Here is a 15,253-nt window from a genome sequence, read left to right on the forward strand (position 1 = left end):
GACATATCATCTTGGCACAGATTTATCTCTATTTTTGAGCGGAAATTAACACATTTTTCTTTTTACCTTTCTATTTCTTGAATTTTTGTTACAAGTTCATTTTAAAAGAGGTTTAGGTCTGGGATCTGATCCCTGGCCCAGGAACCCATATGCTTCAGGGCAGCCAAAAAAGGGGCGGGGGGAGAGGTTTAGTATAATAAGCATTAAATTAATAGATGATATAGAGGCAGCTGATTCCCATAGACATTAATATTACAATATTATGGGTGCCCTTCCTACACTTTGGGTTGCTGAAGATACAGAAAATGTCTTTGATCTGACTTCCCCTCTGGACTTTCTGGTATCATCGTGAGTTCAGTGTTTTACTTCTCTGGGCTACGTACCTCATGGTCAGCCCCTAGGGGAAGCCCTTGTAACTTTACTGACTCCATATAATCCTCAGGTTTTTTCCCCCATCATTCTGGTCTTGTCAATTTAAGAAAGGGAGAGGGGAAAGCTAATCTTTCTCCAAGTTTTGACTTTAATTTCCTTTATGATTCAGTATCTCAAACTCTATGTCCTTTTGCTAAACTTACCTTTTTTTAAGTGTCTTTTAAAGGCTTCCCCATCTTCTACATACAGATTCATTCCTTCTTTATTTTTTTAAATCCCCACAAACCTAGAATCAAATTTGGTTCAGTGACTTGATGGTTAAGTGAATACATCGTTGGAAGCAGTTGTGCATGAAAAGCAGTCCTAACTTTAACATTCTTTAATTATAGTCTTTTATTTTTTTTGCCTGTAGGTCTCCATTCATAACAGTAATAGAAATGAAAAAGATAAGATGAAAATGTAATATTTCATGAAATGTGAGCTAGTGATTTGAGTGTCTTCTAAAAAGATGAGCTATAGTTGTTCCATAGTTTCCAAGAACCCAGCTCGTATATCATTGTCACTTAACCATCTTATTCTGAGATCACTGTGCCAGCTGCTTTACTAGATGGATGAGATGAGAGGATTGCCCTACCATCACGACAAATGAAAGAAACAAATGTGGACATTCTAGAAATGTTTGTTTTCAGTCACTGTTTCTTTTTGGAGGATGAGAGTCATTAGAAAAGGAATGTAAACCCCTTATTTCCATAGTTTGATTCCTTGCTTATCAATTTGTAGGACCTGGGTAGATAGAACTTGTTTTTCTGAAAGCATAGATTGCAAGAATTTTTACCAGATTATTACTGCTTCAATAACCATGCATCTCATAGTTAAACAAGTCCTGTTTTGAAGACCATGTTTCTCTTAGGGCAAACTGCCGAAAATTAGTGGGTGTTTAACTCCTGCAGAAAAGAGAACCTGAACAATAGAATTCCAGGCATCCTGTAGCTTAGAAATTTCCCCTTAGCTGTTGGTTCTCTGAATTCTGATGACCTGGTTTTGATACTTAGTTAACTCCCTTGTGGCAAACAGGACTTATATTTTGGGAGATGGAAGGGAAATCATGTTACTTTCAGTCTAAAGTCAGCACCTAACATTTTTCCTGTGATAAATCCTTGGATATCTCTGTCTATAACTTCTGATTTCCAAGTTAAGAGTCAAGAAAATAAAATATTTTTCTAAAATTAAAAAATTGATGACCATACTGTATGGTATAAAATATATAACGTTGACCATATTAATACCTGTGGGCAATGACTGGAAAATTAAAGACAAAAATGAAAAAGATAATCATTTGGATGGTGAGATGTTAATAATTAGAAAGTCTTTAATTTTATTGTTATATCTTCTTTTCATGGAGATGGAAATCTGTAAAGCCAGACTTGCTAGTGTGATCTCTTTCATTTTAGAAATAACAATTTGATTTGATATTTGCTAACAATCATGAATGGGGCAAGCACTGTTTTTATAACTGTTGATTGTTTAGCCATAAGAACACTAGAGGTCACTGTAGCTAGTATTTGTGTTACTGTTCCAAAGATTTTGCTAAATTACTAGTGATTTTCTGTTTACTTCAGTGTTTCAAAGGGAATCTCATCTTCCTGATGTGATCAGTTTATACATCTCTCCATATTTATGTTTTTAGAGAGCCATATCTATAGTTTTCTATTTCAGAAAGTAATTTTTAAAAGGAAACTGTACAAGATAGATGAGAAATGCATATTTATATCAAAATTGGTAAGTCCATGTAGTTTTTAATTTGCATTGGATGTTCTTTGTCCTATGATCAAAGTTTCAATTTCTCAGATTATTAGCCTGTGGCAAAATACACTTCCACATGTCATGTACACTCTTAATAGGTTAGTTAGGGCCTGCTAGCTTTGCAGACATCCAAGAGAAGGTGTTTGGAGAAGACAGCAGGAATGCTGCTCACCAGCGCCTCCACGTTATCCTCTCAATCAGGAAGGAAAACTTGTAATCCAAAAGCCATCCTGGAACAGGTCCCTCAGCCACCCTCCTCAGTGGCTTTGGAGGGTCCAATCTCACTGAAGATTGCCACTTTAACCTGTGAAGCTGGGTTTGCCACTTTAACCTGTGAAGGCAGTGGGAGCAGAGGGCCTGGGTCTAATTGGTGTTTATTGTTGCCCTTGTTTTGGATTCCAGACCTTTGATGAACCTTCCCCTTGCAGCAAACCCATGGTTAACTCCACAGCAGTAAGGAAGCTATGGAAGCAGAGCTGCAATTAACCTTCATGGGCAAAACAAAAAATCTATGAGGAAGGCTCATTTTTTGCAGATGCAATTCTTCATGACAGCTGGCAGGTAGAAACATATACCTCAAAAATGAGAGCTTATTTGTGTTCATACATAATAACCAGGGAAGAGACATTCATCAAAAAAACCTAATTATTCCCACTGAAGTGAAAAAAAGGTGAAGAATATAAAATATAAAATCATTTTGATTAAAAAGTTGATTGTTTCTAATAATGGGATTCAAGTATAAGTATTGTCAGGTGGCTTTTTATTTAAGTGACAGTGCTCAAAGCGTATGAAAAATCTAACTAACCCTTGCCTCAGAACTTTTTCCATGTTGTTATGTGTAAGAGGTAGTGTTTATAATGGGAAATATTCTGTCTTAAGAAGCTGCAAATTCCAGGTAATTGTCAGAGGGCAAGACAGTTACCTGCTTTAAGCCTCAATTTCAGTATCTGAAAAATTCAAAGAGGCACCTTAACAGCCTGTAAGCTGAAAGCTCTGTCACATTATATTTTGAGACTCTTTGGGGCTCTAAGCCCCAAGACTCTATAGTGCTTTGTAGTAGAGCCTCTTCAGTAATTTATCCTTAACAGACTGCTTCCCATGTAAGTATTAACAGGAGGCAGAGGAAAATTCATTAGAAGAAGATTAAGGGAAACAAAAGTCAGGGAGGAGTCAATCTCTAAACCTAGAAAAGAACAGTATTTGGGGGGAGGGCAAAGTGACCTGGTGGACATGGCTGTCTGAGGGAGAATAAGCCAGGTTAAACAAAACAAAACAAAACAAAACAAAACAACAGGAAGAAAGGCATCAGAAAAGGGACAAAGGCAAGCAGGGGTTTTATGCATGCATTAGTTAAGGAGAACATTTAAGAGGTGAGATGAACTGATGAGTCAGACTGGTTGGTAGGAGGAGGTTAGCCTAGCCTCCCTCCCCAGCTCTTACTTGAACAGTTACCAGTGGTTGTGAGTTATCTGTGCATAGTGTTTGTGAGCTGATTGGTGCTGCTGAGTAAAGAGGCTTCTTATAAATTTGGAAGGCAGAATATATCTTCCCATCTTTGTTCCAAAGTATTTTCCCTTCGCAGAAACTATGCTTTGAATTTAGAGGCTGTTACGAAGGTTGAACCCTCAAGAGAACCAAGGCAATGTTGTGTGTGGGACATGGTTGAAACCTGGGTCAAGGCCCAGAAATTCTGATGCCGTGAATTGCTGAGTGACTGCTCAGAACCTTCTGGGGATTGCTGATATTGAAAACTCTCAGCTGGAATATATTCTGTACATTTAAAAATTTTTATTGTGTCAGTTTCCATTCCAAATTACATGTCAGCTTGGGAATATTCTGATATTAGCTTTCTGGTGTTAGAGGGGAAAGTTCCTTTATTTTCCTAAATCTGAAACTATTAACGAGATGCTATGTGAAGTGAAACCTTGCTCCTGTCTTCTTCCTTGCCATCTCTTCTCCCTAAAGTTTAGCCATGGTTTTTAAGCATCAGAAGTTCTTGGAAATTTTATCTTGGTACTTTTGTTGCTTTACATTGATTTGCTGTACAAGGGAAGTCCTCCTGGATTTGACCTCTATCCATTTTTCATCTCATCTTTACATGCACACCAGCTGTTACCAGGTGGTGGAGAAGACTGGACAATGGGCTTTTGCTGGAGATAATTCAAAGCATCACTTTCCCCCACCTCCTCCTCTTTTATCTCTGAGCTGTGCTGGTGTTCTCAGTGGGCGCTAGGGGGAGCCACATACCCATATTCGCTCCGCCTTAGCAGAGTCCTTTTTAAAAGTAGGCTGAGATCATACTTAGCTTGTGACCATTATGAAAAGTAAATTGTTTCAAATGCCTTTGGGAAGAAGTCAGGAATTCAGGTCGAATTGGGTTTAAATTTGAAGCAAAATCTTGACTTTCTATACTTTCTATACTTTATCTAGAGGATGTAGAAACTAATAAAGAAGAGAATGCTTCATTAAGGAGAAATGCATACTTTCAAAGCATTGCTCTTCCCTCTTCCTTTTGCATGCGTTTCTGAGACTAGTAGCTGCAAGTGGTTAAAATTCCAAATCTACTTGCCTTGATTAGTTTATAAGCACGTGCTGTAGGTATTAGAGCTCCATTATTCCCAGGAAGATTAGAAAAACAATATTAAAGGACATATTTAAGTTTCATTCTGTTTTGCATCTCTCAACTGTGTCCCAGGTGAATTTATTTTATATTTCATCATCTAAAAACAATCTTAAATCATGGAGTCACAGATTATTGATTCTATGGGAAGCAGAAAGATGAGTAGTGGCCAAGAGGTATTGGGGCCACTTCTTCATCAGTTAAAACAGTGCTTGTTTTGTGCCATTTGAACACAAGTGATAAAAAAAAAAAAAAAAAAAACCTGAGAAAGAGTGATGAAATAAAATAAAGAATGGCATTCCACCTCAGGAAATGGGCTTTATTTTAAGAATCTTTCTTTGAGAAATGGGATCAAATTGAGAAATATTGGATGTGGGATTTAAAAAGGTTATAAACCCAGTGACTTGAGACCTTGATTAATACGATGCAAACAGAAAGATCAGCCCTCTAGGACCCTTTTGCTTGACTTTCTGTGAGGAGGAACCCTCCTTTGAGTAGACTGTTGGCAGTAGTCTCTTCATTTGCCCACAATGCACTTTACTGAGTTTCATAATTTTGTTCCTGTTTCCATTTAATTGTGATATAATCAACTATTTCTTTGAGAAATAAAAAAATCTTAACATTTTAATCAAATTATACTGTACCAGATCTATGTGAACAGCATATTAATGTTCATTTAGAATCTTATTTAGAAAAAAATTAAACAGTCTTAGACTCCTATGGCCTAAGAGACCATAAACACCAAAAACCCTTTTGGTTTTCCTAATTAAAAAAAAGTCATATTCGTGTTTGTGACTAGACGTAATTTTGGAAGTCAAATTTAGTTATAAACGTAATTGGGAAATTGGTGGTTCACCACAATAATTAAGATACTATTTTTTGTAAAGAAAGACATCGTGGTGGATCATTTTGGGGAGTTAGTTGGGTAGAAAACTAGCATTTGTTGAGGGTTTGCTCTGTACTAAGCATTCTGTATACATTTGTTCACTTAATCTTCCCAATAGCAATGAAATGCTATATGTTTTACAGATTAGGAAACTCAAGGGCTGATGTTGAATAATGTATACAAATTTGAACATTAGTGTCAAAGACGTAGTCAAAACAGGCCTCTGTAATACCAACATCTAGTCTGTTACTTTAACAGAGCTTTTCTTTTTAATTTTGTACCTTTTGATTTCACTGTTATATATGTTAATTTTATGTTTTGCTAATTTGAGTGATTTGGCAAAATAGTTTAAAACAAAGCCATGATTTCGTTTTGTGTCAGTTTACATAGTGAAACTTGTAATGCTCTTCACTGAAGGCTGTGATGATTAACTGTTGAGTTTCCTTTTCCCAGAACTCAGATTTTTAGGTTGATTAACATTCTCACAGTGAAGACATAAATATAGGCATCTTTCTCCAGTATCTAATACTACCTTACTGAGTTTCACATGTATAATTAAATTAATTCTAATGAGCCTCTTCCTCCAGTTCTAGTAGTGAGTACTAGCTAATGATTCAGAGGTCGATGGGAATCACACATGAGAATCAGAGAAAGATTGAGAGGGAAAATGTGATTTTTATTTCTTAGGCAGCTCAAATATTCAATTGAAGCTGATGTTTATTAGACAATAGGGAAAAGAAAGTTACGGCAGCGAAGTTAGATTGGACAATAAAATCTGCTTTAATCAGAGATACTGAAGAAATATTCATTCAAAGAAATGTACATAGAAATATTCATAGAAAGGAATATTCAACAGCAAGAGAAGTGTTTTTCTTTTATTCCCTTAATTGGTTTCTTGGGCCAATATCTTATGTCATTTAACAAAAAGCCTTAGTTTACAAATGATGGCTTAGCAATAAATGAGAAAAAAAGGGATACTATGTTAGAGGAATAAACATTATTGTATAGTTAAGAGAAATACTTATCAATGACAGTGGATTTTATCTCAGACTTGCTAGAATAATGTCATAGCCTAGGTAACCAAATAGCCATTATGCCAACTATGTATAGTAGATAAATTTTAAATTAGAAGTTAACAAGAAGAGATTAAAATGACCTAGAGAAAATTTTCCCATGAGTGTATTATTTGCCATGTCTCATTTCAGTGTTCTAGGAATAAACTTGTCTTGAATAATTTAATCCGGCTTCCTAGGTCAGTTATTTGTAGTCAGCGGTCTAGCTTCTGAATCTGGATTACTGATTTTTTTTTTATTAGAAAAGAACTAAAAAGCATGTTTTCATATTTGTAAACTTATTTCTTATTTACTCAGGAGTTAAGACAGGAGTTCCTGTTGTGGTCAGCAGGTTAAGAACCTGACATATCATCCGTGAGGATGAAGGTTTGATCCCTGGCCTTGGTCAGTGGGTTAAGGATCCAGCATTGCCACAAACGGTGGCACAGGTTGCAGATGTGGCTTGGATGCTGTATTTCTGTGGCTGTGGCATAGGCCTGCAGCTGCAGTTCCAATTCAATCCTGGGAACTTTCTTATGCAACATGTGTGACCGTTAAAAAAAAAAAAAAAAAAGAAAAAGTTAAGATGTCCTTATTTTCCTTCAACTTTTTATTATGAAAATTGCAAGACTCCAAGAAAGTATGAATAATATCACAACAAACATTCGCATACCTTTCACCTCGATTCTGTGATAGCTAACATTTTGCCACATTTTATTCCTGTCTCTCTGTTTCTCTCTCTCCCTACATACTCGCTTTTTTTTTGCTATTTCTTGGGCCGCTCCCTCGGCATATGGAGGTTCCAGGCTAGGGGTCCAATCGGAGCTGTAGCCACTAGCCCAGGCCAGAGCCACAGCAATGTGGGATGCGAGCTGCGTCTGCAACCTACACCACAGCTTACGGCAATGCCGGATGGTTAACGCACTGAGCAAGGGCAGGGACGAACCTGCAACCTCATGGTTCCTAGTCGGATTCGTTAACCACTGCGCCACGACGGGAACTCCCATACCCGCTTTTCAAAAATCTATTTGCAAATAAGTTGCAGATATCATGACATTTTACCTGTGGATACTTAGCATGCAGTTTATAAGAATAAAGGGCTTTCTCATACACAACCATAAAACTGTTATCACACTTAGGATAATTTACAGCAATCCAACAATTTTATTTAATGTTTAGTTCATATAAAAATTTCTCCAATTGCCCTCCAGTGGGATCCCCCAGTGCTCTTGGAAGTTCTTTGTAGTAGCTTAGCAAGGGACTTCTCAGCAAGTCTGTTAGTTCCGTGAAATAAGAGGCTGATAGCAGCTATTGGACTTTGGAGGCTCCATATTTCCTTTTCTTTTCTTTTTCTTTTTTCATTTTTTAAAGTTTAATTGAAGTGTACTTGATTTACAATGTTGAGATAATTTCTGCTGTACAACAAAGTGATTCAGTTATACACACATCCATTCTTTTTCAGATTCTTTTCCCATATTTCTAAATGAGACCATTTCCTCATCCTGGGAGCTTTCAGTGTTGCCTAGTTGCATAGGTCATTCCTGCCCAGCCTACATACTATAAACATGTACAGTCTTATCAGTAGAGAGGGGCCCCTTACTGCACACAGGCCAGGCACTTAGAGGTCAACTATGCATAATCTAAATTATGAGATTATAAGAGTTAATGGGGAAACATGCATTCTGTTATTTTTCTGATTTAAACCTCACTCAATAAAATGTATTTTATATCCTAGTACTATGTATCTGTGACCTCTTCAGATGGCACCCCCCCAAAGACGCAAGCAATTTACTTTTTCCTCTGCACAGTCCAATCAGTGTTCACGCATTGGATTTGGTTTTGATCTTTGTTTAGTCTTATCTAGTAAAGGCCTCCACTCTTTTATTTTTATCCCATGCCAGTGACTTTTGGAGAATCCGGGGTAATTTTCTCCTGGATGTCACACATTCCAGATCTGTGCAGTTGCTTCCTCATTATTTCATTTAATGTGTTCCTCTATCCCCTATATTTTCTATGATTTTGATGTTTGGTCTAAAAGTGTGACTAGATTTAGCTTAAACATTTATGGCAGAAGATTTTGTAGGTGATGATCCATATTTTGCATTACATTGTATCAAGAGGCATGTAATATAAGGTCATCCACTATTAGTGATTGCTAAGATGCTGAGCATCAGATTGGTATTGAAAAAGGCATATTTTTGCTCTTATTAATTAATATTTATTATTATCATCATGAATCTATTGGTGTTTAATTTTTATTAATCTATTAATATTTAATCTGTTAGAGGAAATTTTGATATTTTGTGACTATATCATTATATGACTACATTTCACCCAATGGTTTTAATCCTTTTAATGATCCTTGCTAGAATCATTTATTACTTTGGGGTGGATGATTTCCTAATTCTGTCATTTCCTCTGTATTTATTAGAGGACAGTCTTTCATAAATAAGACTGTTCTTCCCATCCACTTCCCACCTTTCCTTTTCTTTTTTTTTTAGAGAGATGAACCAAAATTTTTATTGGATCAAATATACATGTAAATGTTCCATGGAGACTAGGTATAATACAGAATTGTGAAGATAATTTATGAATTTTCAAAAAAGAAGTGTAGATTTTCTATTTAACATGGCACTATGTATCTAAATAATACATTTCCCTCACGTAAAGTTTTCCCTCACTTTTTTAAAATAGCTATAGACTCATGGTATTTTTAAAAAGTCATTGCATCCTGGTACATTGTTGTAGTTATTTCTATTGATAATCAGATTGTCTTAAGTAGCCCATTCAGTTGGAGCTCTTTCAAGTTTGTTCCTTTGACCTTTGACATAATCTGTGTGATAGCAGCCTTTAGAATGGCTCCCAAAGATCTCTGCTTCCTAATTCAAGCCTTATATAGTCTTTCTTTCCCCTTTCGTGTGGTGCAACCTAGTGACTCACTTCTAATAAATAGGATAGGGCAAAAATAATGGTACGCCATGTTGAGATTAGGCTATGAAAAGCCCCTGCCTTCTGTCTTGGTAGCTTCTCTTACTCTTATTTGCTAATGCTAATGGAAGCCAGACATAGTGTTGTCAGCTTCCCTATGAGGAACCCCACGTGGCTAGAAATCGAGGGAGCCCTCTGATCAATAGCCTGCAGGGAACTAACCTTTCAGCATAACAGCCCACAAGGAAACAAATATTGTCAACCGTCACAAGAGTGAGTTTAGAAGGGAATCCTCTCCTAGATGAGCCCAAGAGGGCTGCAAACCTGGCTGACAGCTTCACTGCAGCCTTGTGAGAGACCCTGAGTCAGAGGACCCCGCTAAGCCATCCTCATGCTTCTGATCCATAGAGCTGGGAGATAGTATTTATTGTTTTAAGGCTATAAGCTTGGAAGTGATTTGTTTTGCAGCTCCATATAACTAATGCAACCCCTTAGTCTTTGAACACTGTTATTGCTTTACTAGTGCAACACAATTTCTCAGATCCCACTTTGTATTTTCTTCTGACTTAGAATAAGCACTTCTCCAAGTTTCTCTGGTTTCTTTAGTGGAGAATGGTGTTTAGAATACAAGATCTGGGCACAGAATGTGTTCATTGTTATAGAGATGTCATCGTTTCTACATCCATCCAGTGAATAGAGCTAGAAAACACATATAAAGAGCCTTGAGTTTACACTCGTATTTCCAATTTGCTTTCACCATTACACGACTCTTCCTTACCTTTCTGAATTATATACTGTATCTCTTTTTCTTAGAGTGAAAATCTTGGTTCCATATCTTAACAGCAGAGGATTAACATTACAAGGAAGTGGAGTAGTGGGTGTCACAATTTTAACAATGATAATAAGCTCTCTGGCTTTCCTGGAGTCTCTTCCTTATAGGGCCTTTATTTCTACCACTTGAGATTTATTTGTTTGACTCTTGAGGGCTTTTTGAATGTTAGAGTTCTCTGTCAAATTTTTTAAAGAATTGTTTTCCAACTTAGAAAAATGATCCAGAAAGAACAGAATGAAAATAGAAAAATACAAGTAAACAACTCTTAATGGCAAACCTATGGGATTTTTTGTTTACCTGAACAAAAAACTTACATTGAGCCTCTAAGATGTGCTATTTACTGTTTAAGGCACTGAAGGCTCAAGTTTCTATTTCTGCCTGGAAGGACTTATATTCTGGGGAAGGATTTTATACATGTGTCAGTATAATTGGCAGGCCATAACATAGAGGTACATAGAATTTTCTCATGTTAGATGTTGTCTAAAGACATATATTTTTTCAATAATAGGACATAATAATTTGTTTTAAAGGGAGCAAAAGATCAAAGGGAGATACAAAGAGGAAAAGAATCTTTTTTAAATTGGAAAAAATGTTGCAGGCAAACTAGTTTATTTCATAATTTTCATTAAATTCTGATGAATTTAGCAAGAGGACTTCACAAATAGAAGTTTTGCCTATTAACCTTTCTTCTTCAAATTAAACTAGATTGTTATTCTACATTTTGGTCAACAGTAGCCTGCATATTATAGTCAGCTGTCATGTTGTTGATTAAAAAATATGGAGAAAAATATTAATCTACTAATTTTTAAGTTTCCTTAGATGATTAAGCCCCAGTTTTACTTGTCTGTTTTTCTAAAAAATTATCATTTAAAAAAAGTATACATTTGTGCTTTAGCTAACCTCTCAGATGAAGCCTTTTAAAAATTTTCACAACTGTAATTCATACTAAGGCTCCCAAAGAACAAGCTAGGGCATTATTGCATTAATTTGTTTAGTATAATTCATAGAAATCCTTGGCAAAAGGAGAGGAGTGGGCAGAGAAACAGAAAGGAAGGCAACTCAAGTGGCATTTATGTTTTTAACTTTAATTGCCTTTGACAGTTTTGTTTAAGCTTATCCATATCAGTTTTATTTTATTTTATTTATTTTTTGTTGCTTAATTGGCTGATTGATGATAATCCTTATGGAAGCAAAAAATATGTAAAATGACTTTGATAGAAAATAAATCAAAGCTGACGTTTTAAACCTTTTTGGTGATAAACATGCACAACCACAAAGCTTTCATTAGTGTCAGAGAAGTTAATTATGGGGAAGTTCAGGGTATTTATAGATAGTAGTTATTCACAGTTTATGAGTTTTGTGCTAGTCCTGTGACACATAAGGCTTTGCAGAGACTAACCATGTATGAGTGGATGAGAGAAAGCCCCTAATGATGGAGTCTTATGTGGGTCATTTATGAAAATCTTTATTAAAAACATACTTTACTAAGCTGTTGCTTTTTCCTCTTTACCTTTTTAAGTTCCATGTCTAGTTCATGAGCATAGTCATTGGAACAATGCTTGTTCTTCTGCTTCCAGAGAAGAGAGTTCTGATTTGCAAAGCTGAAATGAAAATCAGAACTTGCTATTGACTGGTTGCCTTAGGCACCGCAGATACAGAGAATAATAAGACAAAACCCTTGCTTTCACAAAGTTCCCAGCTTTTAAGCCCATTTGAATCATTAGCTTGGACACAGACATCTACATTAGGGGTGTTTTATAAGGAAGTGTCAACCAGTGAGGGCCATGGGATATCACTGGAAAATACCCAGTTAGGAGAATACCTTATGGACTATTTGAGTTCTCCTGTTCTTTGTAGTAGCCCTTGAACCAAAGGAATTTATGTACTTAACTGTCTTCTTGCTGTGTGATAGCTAACAGTGAAGTAAAGGCTGTGAGGAACTGACCTGGTTCCAAGGCCTTTTAAACAGCAATCGGTTTGATGGAGGTGTCCACTCAAAGTGGTTGTGAGTCATGGTTAAGGGATTGTGACACATCTGAAAGGCAAAATTTTGTCACAGAAAAGAAGAGCTTTCTGGATACATATATTTTTGTAGAGACATCTGGGAACTTTGATCTGAGAGAGACCTCATTGCAGAGAAATTGTTATTGTGAACATACTGGTGATAAAAACCTTTAAATGCGTATCTTAATTAAATCTTATATTTGTTCAAATGTGATCACTGGAATTAACAGTTTAATGTGTGTCTATGAAATATTATGCCAGACATAAGGATAAGTAGATATTCTAGCGATTCTTGGAAAATTCATACTTCCTCTCTGATAATTGATTTTAAATTTATTTTTAATATTCAGTGAAAGTAGGATAGCATTAATAAATTTCACTCAAGATTTTCATGTTGTAATTCCATGGTCTTCAAATAAGACATATAGAAATAATGGAAGTTAAAAAAGGTGTACAACAAATTTGAAAGGAAAGACACTCATGTATTTGACGTAAGATACAACATTCTCCATGATCTAGCTTGTAACTTTCCTTTTGAATTCTTGCCCCATCCCGGTGCATATTATTTTCTTCTTTTTATACAAACCAATCTGTTGGCGACAGTTCCCTAGTGTTCTAATTTTTCCTGATTCTGTACATGCTACCACCTCCCTTGTACCTTCTGTGCTTTTTATTAATGTCTGCATTAGCCTGGAGGATATTATCCGTAAGAAAATTATATTGCTCTTGGCCAAGTCCCTCTAATGAGACGAGGCCAGTTTCTTTTCCCTTCTGGTCCTGTTCCTTTTATCCTTTTGCTCACACTTCTCTGGGCCCTTTTTTTTTTGTTTGTTTTGTTTAATGATTTTTATTTTTTCCATTATAGCTGGTTTACAGTGTTCTGTCCATTTCTACTGTACAGCAAAGTGACCCAGTCACACATACATATATACAATTCTCTGGGCCTTTTTGACTCATCACCCTTGTGGTAGTTGGCTTCTCTGGAAGTAGCTATTGAGACTGAATAGAAGTGCACAAGGGGAAGGAGAGGGAAGGAGGCAGAAATTAGCAAGACTGCGAGCCGCGCTGATGACATCCGACAGAGGTCTAGAGCAGTGACTGCCCAGTAGAGGGGTCCACATTGAGTGGAAATAGCCAGCCCTTGTATCACTCTCTCATTCAGTCATTGGCTAGCCTGTACACCCTCAAAAAAGAGTGAGTTCAGCGGGAAAGCTGGGACAGACCCTGATAGAGTTGATGGCTGGAGGCTCTCAGTCTCACATGACTTGAAGCTGGACAGGGTACCTTTCTCGAGGAGGAATATCTTTCCCTCCAGGATACCGGTTCCATGCCTGAGATGGAGCAAAGTCCTCAGCACTCCCAATTTTTGCTTTTCACAGGGGCTTATTTTCCTTCTCTGTGTATTAGGAAGGAGTCTTAGATTTTTCAGACTCAAGATAGTAAAAATAAGTGATCCTTTCTTTAGCTGATTTTAAGAACCCCTTCAAACATGACTGTGTTGCCAAATTTGAGGGCTCCATCTCTTCACTGTATCTCCTCAGTCTCTAACATACTGGGAGAAGAAAAAGAGAGATGAGGGAGATGAATGAGTTAGATCAGCAGTGACCTTCTTTGTGGAAGTTTTCTAACACCTTCCTCTAGGCTGAATTCACTGTTTTTCAACTGTATTTGCACTATATGCTGTGAATACCTCGGTTACAGCACTTAGCACACTGTATTCTCATGGGTGATTTTCTTGTTGGCTCTTCATTAATTAGACTGGACACTTGTTAAGGGCAAGGAAATTCCATGTTTGTGATAGGTGCTTCAGTGTAGATAGATGTAAACAGATTTAAACTCTGTGCTGGGACTGTGGTAACAAACCCACTGTGAATTAAAGCTATATTTAAGTGTTTTCATCAGAGATTTCCAAACCATTGGAAAAAATGTACTCAGTAATCAATCAACACATTATAGAAATATTTATAATACACATTAGTACAAAATTTGGAAAACTAGCAGTTTTTTGGAAAAAATAAAACGTTTGTAATTGTGCTATCTAAATATACTCACTATTTTTCTTGCTTTGTGATTTTTAATTTTTTTCTTTCTTTTTTTAGGGCTGCCCTAGCAGCACATAGAAGTTCCCAGGCTAGGGGATGAATCAGAGCTGCAGCTGCCGGCCTACGCCACAGCCACAGCAACGCCAGATCCGAGCCATGTCTGAGACCTATACCACAGCTCATGGCATCTCTGGGATTCTTAACCCACTGAGTGGGGCCAGGGATGCATGTTGGCTTTGTTACTGCTGAGCCACAGTGGGAACTCCTGTGATTTTTAATTTGATTAATAATTTTTATTAGTTGACATATATGAATACCCATATAGTTACATCTAATATTAAAACATTTACCATGTCATTTAATATTCATCAAAAATTATTTAATTATTTTTCTGTTATTGAAATTTAGGTTGTTTCCAATATTTGCTTTTATGTATATCTTGTCATGAACTTTCTTCAATATAAGTCTTTTTTCTCATCTTTGAGACTATTTCTTTTAGGATCAACAGCAATACATTTACTAATCTTTGTTCATGTTGTCGAATTATTTTCCAGGGAGTTTACACCAGTTTATCCCACCAGCTGAGCATGAGAGACCCTTCTCACTACTTTGCTGGCAGTGCTGTTAACTTAGGAGAAGGACAATTAACTACGCAGTCAAGGTTTTCGCTCTGATTTAGTTGGTATGTCTATTTATTAATAACTTAATATGTTA

General features: G+C 36.5%; 1 long non-coding RNA gene across 16 annotated transcripts in view; it reads left to right on the forward strand.

Moving 5' to 3' along the window:
- LOC102158976 overlaps positions 1-15,253 on the forward strand; it is a 977,225-nt gene that overhangs the window by 309,974 nt on the left and 651,998 nt on the right. For all 16 annotated transcript variants that reach the window (XR_002346446.1, XR_002346449.1, XR_002346443.1 and 13 more), the window contains one exon: positions 15,094-15,221. This is a non-coding gene — a long non-coding RNA (uncharacterized LOC102158976). The remainder of the gene's footprint in view (positions 1-15,093; positions 15,222-15,253) is intronic.

This window comes from Sus scrofa, chromosome 8 (genome assembly GCF_000003025.6).
Source record: "Sus scrofa isolate TJ Tabasco breed Duroc chromosome 8, Sscrofa11.1, whole genome shotgun sequence".
NCBI lineage: Eukaryota > Metazoa > Chordata > Mammalia > Artiodactyla > Suidae > Sus > Sus scrofa.